The following is a 7,984-nucleotide window of genomic DNA, read 5'->3' on the forward strand; positions in this document are numbered from 1 at the left end:
AAATGCCTGGCAGCAGCCCTATGTGGCCCCTGCCCTGGGAGCAGCCCAGTAGAGTGGGGGCGACTGTGTGCTGAGAAGCCGATCAGGTCTGCCATGGGTGAGGGGCCTGGCCAGAGCTATGGCAGTGGAGCTATGGATCCTTCATAGTGACAGATTTTGGGGTACTTCCGCCTCCTCTGTGTAGTTGATAGTTTGGGTGGTGAAGAGATGCCTGACAGTGTTAAAACCTTTCTCCAGGACCTTGGCAGGGGAATCAAATATTCCATCTAGGGTACTTTTACAGTCTCCAAACTCCATGCTTGAATCCAGCAAAAGGGAGAGGAGCAGCACTGAAGAAGGGCAAGTAGTGTCCTGGCACAGAGAAGAGCCAAGAATATACAGTAAGAGTGAGAGAGTGAACCATGTATTGTTAGTAGAACTTTTTGGTGTTGCGCTTGGAATGGTAGAGTGTTCTGGTCCAGTCTCCTCCTGTTTTATTGAGTGTTTATTCTTCTGCTTTGGTCAGTGACACCCTGAATTATTGGTGATCTATCACGACATGGAGATGCTCAGTCATGGCTAGAATTCTTCCTCATATCAATCTTAAGTGCTCATTGGGTGCTTCCTTGTTTGTGCCTAGCAAAGTTGTGAATGCTGTTTGGTTTCAAGATATAGCTGATCTGGCATTCGAGAAACCAGTGAGGAAGCCTCACCCATTTCCTAGTGTCTGCAAAGTAATTGCTGACTTGCTCTCCAACCTTTTGCTGCAGGCTCTTTTCCTCAGTCAAGGAGTGTTTGTGAGTATCTTTCCCATCCATCTTGTTGTTCAGCTGGTTAGTCTCCTGCATATGTCTCTTCTCTACGCACTGTGCTGCTTCAAATATTGTTGGTTCAATAAAGGAATTGGAGTGCACCAGCAGTTGTCTAACATAGAAAGGAATTGGTCTTACTACTTTGGGTTTGGTTTGCCCTTGGCTTTTCTCATGGCAATGCAGTCTTCATTACCAGTGCAGCCTTATTATCAGTGGCTGCCTCTTCTCTATCCTTGTTCCTTTATTCCTCTATCCTTGTTCTTTATCAGTGCCAATGAAGCAAAGACCCCTGGCACAGCGTACCTCTTCTAGTTGTGCCTCTTGCCCTTGGTGATCTTGCTAAGCAACAGACTCTTACAGGACAGTCTACCTGCAGTCTGCCCTGAGCAGCTTAACCTGTTTAGGGCAGTTCCCTTCACTGCATCCATCTCCTGCCAAACTGAAGGCTACTGGGGCATGGGTGAGATAGGAAGGAGGCTGTATTCACTTCCCCCTGCCACGAGGGACAGAACCCACTCTGCCAAGGTTCTTCTGTGTATTCCCTTCTTTCTGAGGAATCAGAATTTTTGTCTCTGGTGCACATAAGGCAGAATCTTCCTGACACCGGTGTGTGGATTTTTAACACCATCACGCGTCTGAAAGGAACACAGATTTTTCTGCAGCTATTTTCTAGCATTTGCCAGTCCCTGTGCCTGGACTGATTTGAATACTTTGTTTTTCTTCTTGTGCCATTTACCCCCACTCCCCACCTTTCCTTCATGCCATCTACTACCCTTGGATGAATGAATTTCATAATTCTAGCTGTTGTATTTTGTGGATTTGTTTTGTGTGTGTGTGTGTGTGTGTGTTTCTGTGTTTCTGTGTTTCTGTGAAGCACATCCATTTGATGTGGGAGGTAAAGGAGTGTTCCAGTTGCTCCTGGTCACTCCCTTTATGGCCATCACCGTCTTGCTTTTTGTAACTCAGGTTAGCTATTGGTCTCTCTTGCTCCACTGCAAAAAAAAAATAAAAAATAAAAAATAAAAAAGACTGAGGCGATGGGACAGGAGGAAAGGCCTCACAGACAGATCCGCTGGGCTTTGAAGTGATTTTCTTTCTTTCCCTTGAAGAGGAAAATGCTATTTTCACTGGTACATTTGAAGTCCCCCAAGTATGGGAAGGTACCAATTCTGGACAAGTGCCACTGCAACATAACACTCAGAGAACCTGAACTTTTCAACTCTGTTAGTATTGGGGGCAGAAATTCACTGTTGGCCACTGCCAGGTCTGTTTTCATATTTCAAAGGAATATTGGGTGCTGCAAACAGGAACTGAGGGTTAAACTCATTAAACCCATCAATCCTGTGATTGGTGGGTATTTTGCCATCATTTTAAGACACAAAATGTGGGAGGCAGATGTCAAAATACTTGTACAATTTTAAAATGTCACAAGTTTCACATGATACAATTAAAGCTTGTTTCTAACAAAATAAATTTAAAAAATGTCTGGTTGTGTCTAATTGTGGTTTTAATTTGCATTAATGATATTAAGCATCTTTTTATATGCTTATTTGCCATCTGTATATCTCCTTTGCTGAAGGCTCAACTCTTTACTCATTTTTATCAGGTTTGTTGCTTTCTTATTGTTGAGTTTTGAGAGTTTTTAAACATCCTTTTAAAGAATTGTGATTTCTATTGACTTATCTTCAGGTTACCAATTTTATTCTCACAGTGTCATGTGTACAAAGTCTTCATTGCAATTACTGTTTCATTTCCAGCATTTCTACTACCCTTCCCTGCCTCCCTGCTCCCTTCCATCCTTCCTTTTCCTTATTTCCTTTTTTTTTTTTTTGAGACGGAGTCTAGCTCTGCGGCCCAGGCTGGAGTGCAGTGGTGCAATCTTGGCTCATTGTAACCTCCACCTCCTGGGTTCAAGTAATTCTCCTGCCTCAGCCTCCTGAGTAGCTGGGATTACAGGTGCCTGCCACCACACCCAGCTAATTTTTTTTTTTTTGTGTGTGTATTTTTAGTAGAGATGGGATTTCACTGTGTTGGCCAACTGGTCTCGAACTCCTGACCTCGTGATCTGCCCGCCTCAGCCTCCCAAAGTGCTGGGATTACAAGTGTGAGCCACCACACTTGGCCCCTTCTATTTCACTCTCTGGGATTTCCCATCTGATCTTGAATTCAAAAGAACATTTTGTAGCCATGAACAAATTAGTCATAATAATTTAAAATTCCTGTCAGATATCGTCAACGTCCATGTCATATCTGAGTGTGGTTCTGTTGATTGCTTTGTCTTTGTCAATGTGTTGTTCCATATTGCCTTTTTATGGGCCTCATATTTTTTTGTTGGGAGCTGGACATTTTATGTAGGACATAGAACTGAGCTAAATAAGTTTTAAGGCTAGTAATAGAAATGACTTTCTTTCTACTCTTCATAGATTCAAAGCTGTGAACTTGCAGTTTGCTTAGCTTTTTTGTGTTAAAAGAATGGGAGCCATGTTCTTTCCAGTTCACATCCTGATCAGAAGCTCAGAAGTATCCTTGGAAAGTTTAAGCAGGGGCATTATATGATCTGATTGATTTATACTCTAAATATTATGCTGAGTCCTGGGTGTTAACTGGATGGCAGGAAATCAAAAGAAGAAATAGGAATACCACTTAAATTAAGAGACTATTGCAGTAGTTAAGTAGTTAAATTATCTTAGTTTGGGTTCAGAAATATATTGTTTGCAAAAAATGTTGGCCTACTTAACAGATTGAGTTATATTGTATAAGGTGATTCCATACAAGCCAGTTGAATGTTCAAGGACATCTGCCAAAAGTCTCTTTTTTTTTTTTTTTTTTTTGAGACAGAGTCTCGCTCTGTCACCCAAACTGGAGTGCAGTGGCCGGATCTCAGCTCACTGCAACTCCACCTCCCGGGTTCACGCCATTCTCCTGCCTCAGCTTCCTGAGTAGCTGGGACTACAGGCGCCCGCCACCTCACCCAGCTAATTTTTTGTATTTTTTAGTAGAGACGGGGTTTCACCGTGTTAGCCAGGATGATCTCGATCTCCTGACCTCGTGATCCGCCCGTCTTGGCCTCCCAAAGTGCTGGGATTACAGGCTTGAGCCACCGCGCCCGGCCGCCAAAAACCTCTTGACTCCATTTTTACAAAAGTTGATCTGTAGCCCCTATACATCGCAGTGATCATGTATAGGATCATGTATAGCATCATAATAGACCCACATAGGAATGAGGGGTCTATTAAAGCCACTTCTAATTAATAAAAATAAAACAAAGTCACCTGCCCCAAACCAGATTATAGTAGTCCTTCCTCTGCATTTCCACAGGGGCTACCCATTGCAGTTCTCTGAGTATCCAACACTTCTCAGGAATTTTAGTCCCTGTCTACCTCTCTTCACTCACCTTCCTTCACTCTTTGTTTATTCTCTAAGCTCCAGTATTCTTTCTAGGTTTCAATACCACAGGCTGACTATAGCTTTAGGATTCTTGCTGCATCTGACCTATTTGCCTAGGCCATTCACACCTGTGACTAAAGATGCTGTGAATTGCAATATATCAAGAAGAAAATGGATATAAAATTTCAATGAAGCATTTTATTAGCTAATAAATCTACAATCTAGAAGCAGCTATGCACTGCCCTTTAGGCAACATTGTTTATCCGTAGATGACCATGAACACACGTTGACAAAAGTGAACAATCTGGCAAAAATCCATTAGATCCTTCAGTGACAGTAGTTCCTGGATCATTCTGGATCTTCTCCAAATGTTTTATTTAGTTGGGTCTTTTGAAAATGCAAAGTGTACAATACAAGGACCTGTTACTGGGGCTTTCTCAGGATGTATGCTGTAGACTAGTTTCACGCAGTTGACCTGGGCTTGAAAACTTGGGAAAATGCTAGTTCCTGTTATCTCCCATGATCTCAGTTTTCATTATCTCATTCCTTATTCTTCTCTTAATTTTGTTTCAGAATGTTTTCATTTCTGGCCCTCATGGATCAAATCAGGATTTCCTAAAATACGTATTGTGACGATAAAAAGTGGAACATATTTTTATTTGGTAAAAGCCAAGGTTGCTTTTTCCAATGAGTGTTAAACCTTCCCATCACCTTCATCCCATGCATACTGGGGCATAACTATGCACCATTAATATGAGTGGTGAATGTCTGGAGTAGGTATGAGGTCCTAAATGGCACAAGCGTGATTGTCAGATAAATTGCACAACACCCATCCTGATTTGAATTTCAGACAAACAGTGAATGCTTTTGTAGTAAAATTATGTGCCAGATATTGAATGGGAAGTACCTATAGTAAAAGAGCATTCGCTGTTCAAGTAAAATTCAAATTTATCTGGGAGTCCTCTGTTTTTATTAGTTAAATCTGGCAATCCTAGCCACACACATTGTCTTATCAAGCTTCAAGAAACCTACCAAGCAAAAACCCTTTAAGTTTAGCTATTATTTCATTAAAAAAAATTGTCATTGCACAATGTATAATGAAGACACACAGTCTTCGGGCTGACCCAAGGTGGGAGTTTTGAGCACAGTTGCCCTACAGCCAGCGAGCCCTGCATTGTCTCCCGTGGAAGCCTGGGCCTGCTGAACAGCTTTCTCCCTTTGACTCATAACCATGTTCACCAACAAGAATGCGAATTCACCAGCTGCCCAACTGAACAGATTCAAGAACAAGGGAAAAGACAGTACAGAAATGAGGCATTATAGCTGACCCACTATTGGCTCTTACAGTTCCTGATATGTTATCTTTAGCATGTGGTTACTTATGTAATCTCACCCAGACACTTACAAACCTTTGTTGCAACAGAATCCTGCAGCCCCATTAGGTGCTGTTGAGAAAATTCTTCCTACTTTAGTTTGGCTCCTTCATCACAATAATCTAGAAGTATTAGTAGATACATGCTGGGCTGATTCCTACCTTACTGAAGGTCTGACCATAGTGAACAATCTGGCAAAAATCCATTAGATCCTTCAGTGACAGTAGTTCCTGGACCATTCTGGATCTTCTCCAGATCCATAGTCTCCAGATTCATGGTCACGAAAACAGAAGTTGTGACCCAACTCATGAAGCTTCTAGGAGCTTCTGAATTGCCAATTGTGACTCCTGCTCTGAATTGCCAATTGTGACTCCTGCTCTGAATTGCCAATTGTGACTCCTACACTAAGAGCCATAGGGAATATGGTCACTGGTACAGATGGACAGGCTCAGGTTGTTATTGATGAAGGAGCACTTACCGTCTTTCCCAACCTAAAACTAACGTTCAGAAGGAAGCTACATAGACTACGTCAACCATCATAGCTGGCCTTCAGGAACAGATACAGCAAGCTGTGAACCATAGATTAGTCAGTGTTCTCTCTAAGACAGATTTTAAGACACAAAAGGAAGCCATAGGGGCTGTGACCAACTCTACAAGTGGTGGAACAGTTGAACAGATTGTATACCTTGTTCATTGTGGCATAATAGAACCATTGACAAACCCCTGAACTGTGAAAGATACCAAAATTATTCTGGTTACTCTGGATGCCATTTCAAATATCTTTCAGGTTGATGAGAAACTAGGTGAAACTGAGAAACTTAGTATAATGATTGAAGAACGTGGAGGCTTAGACAAAATTGAAGCTCTACAAAACCATGCAAATGAGTTTGTATATAAGACTTCGTTAAGCTTCATTGGGAAGTACTTTTCTGTAGAGGAAGAAGAAGATCAAAATGTGCCAGAAGCTACCTCTGAAAGCTAAACCCTCTATGTTCAGAATGAGACTCTTGCAACCTTTAACATTTAGATCGTGTAAGCCGAGGCATACAGTTGTTGTGTCCTATGTTTGGTATAAGTTTGTGTTGCTGTTTCTCTAAGAACTGTTTTTAAATGTGTTTTGTTATTGTAGCATGTTTTACACTGAAACTTGAACAGTTCCAACATGTATATACCATATGAAGCTTGTCCTCTGAATGGGTTTCGTATTTCTACATGGAATTTCATATCTCTTGGCATCCTGTAAATAAAGATTAAAGTCCATCCTTTTATTTACTTTGAAAAAAAAACCCCCAAGACTGTAAACCCATATGTCAATTTAAAAAATTAACTTATGATTATGCTTTTCTAATAAATTAAATATTTAGATTCCCCATATTTTTATCTAGGTCTTATCTGTCACACATAACTTCAATATAGACATAATCATACTGTATAACTTGTCGTATCTTTTTTTCAGTTATGTACATTTCTCACTTTGCTAAGTAGTTTTTATACTTGTAACTTTAATAGCTTCATGTTTTATGATTTTTATTAAGGAAAAATCTATTGTTAGATAGTCTGGCTCTTTATATTATACACTACTGCATATAATAGTGCACAATACTATTACTGCATATTATCCATGTATTATATTATTAAATGTTTTTATGCATGTGGCTTTTTACTTTTGGATGGCATATTTAGGATATCGATAAATGTAAATATTAGATGGCTATTGATTGAATGTTTGTTTCTCCCCAAAATTTACATGTTGAAACACTAATTCCCAGTGTGGTGATATTTGGAGATAGGGCCTTTGGGAAGTGGTCATGAGGATAAAGCCCTCATGATGGAATCAGTGACCTTCTAAGAGACACAGGAGACTGCCTGCCTGCCCAGCCCCCACCACGCTTTCTCTCTGCTATGTGAAAATGTAACCAGGAAGAGGACCCTCACCAGAAACCATAATGGCTGGCACCTTGACTTTGGACTTTCCAGTCTCTAGAACTGTGAGAAACAAATTTCTGTTGTTTAAGCCACCCGGTTTACGTCATTTTTGTTATAGCAGTCCAAATGACAAAGACATTGATGGGAAAGTATAGCCATTTTAATAACATGTTGTAGATTGCTTTCTAAATTTTTATGCCATTTTCCCTCCTAACTTTGTTATGAGTTTTGTTTTACATATATATTTATGATTTTATTTTACTTTGACAGATAAAATTATATGTACTTATTGTGTACAACGTAATGCTATAACGTGGATATACATTGTGGAATGACTAAATCTAGCTAATTACCATATGTATTACCACTAATAGTTATCATTTTTGTGGTGAGAAAACTTAACTCTCCTAGAATTCTTCTAGAATACAGTATATTGTTATTAACTATGGTTTCCATGTTGTACAATAGAAAGACAGATACTGCATGATCTCACTCATACGTGAACTA

At 40.2% G+C, this 7,984-nt stretch overlaps 2 pseudogenes; both read left to right on the forward strand.

Moving 5' to 3' along the window:
• The first annotated feature begins 207 nt into the window (after nucleotides 1-207).
• LOC119621603 (etoposide-induced protein 2.4 homolog) lies at nucleotides 208-1,125 on the forward strand (annotated as a pseudogene).
• Nucleotides 1,126-1,247: 122 nt separating this feature from the next.
• On the forward strand, nucleotides 1,248-6,533 carry LOC103227164 (importin subunit alpha-1-like; annotated as a pseudogene).
• The last annotated feature ends 1,451 nt before the right edge of the window (nucleotides 6,534-7,984 follow it).

This window comes from Chlorocebus sabaeus, chromosome 21, assembly GCF_047675955.1.
Source record: "Chlorocebus sabaeus isolate Y175 chromosome 21, mChlSab1.0.hap1, whole genome shotgun sequence".
NCBI lineage: Eukaryota > Metazoa > Chordata > Mammalia > Primates > Cercopithecidae > Chlorocebus > Chlorocebus sabaeus.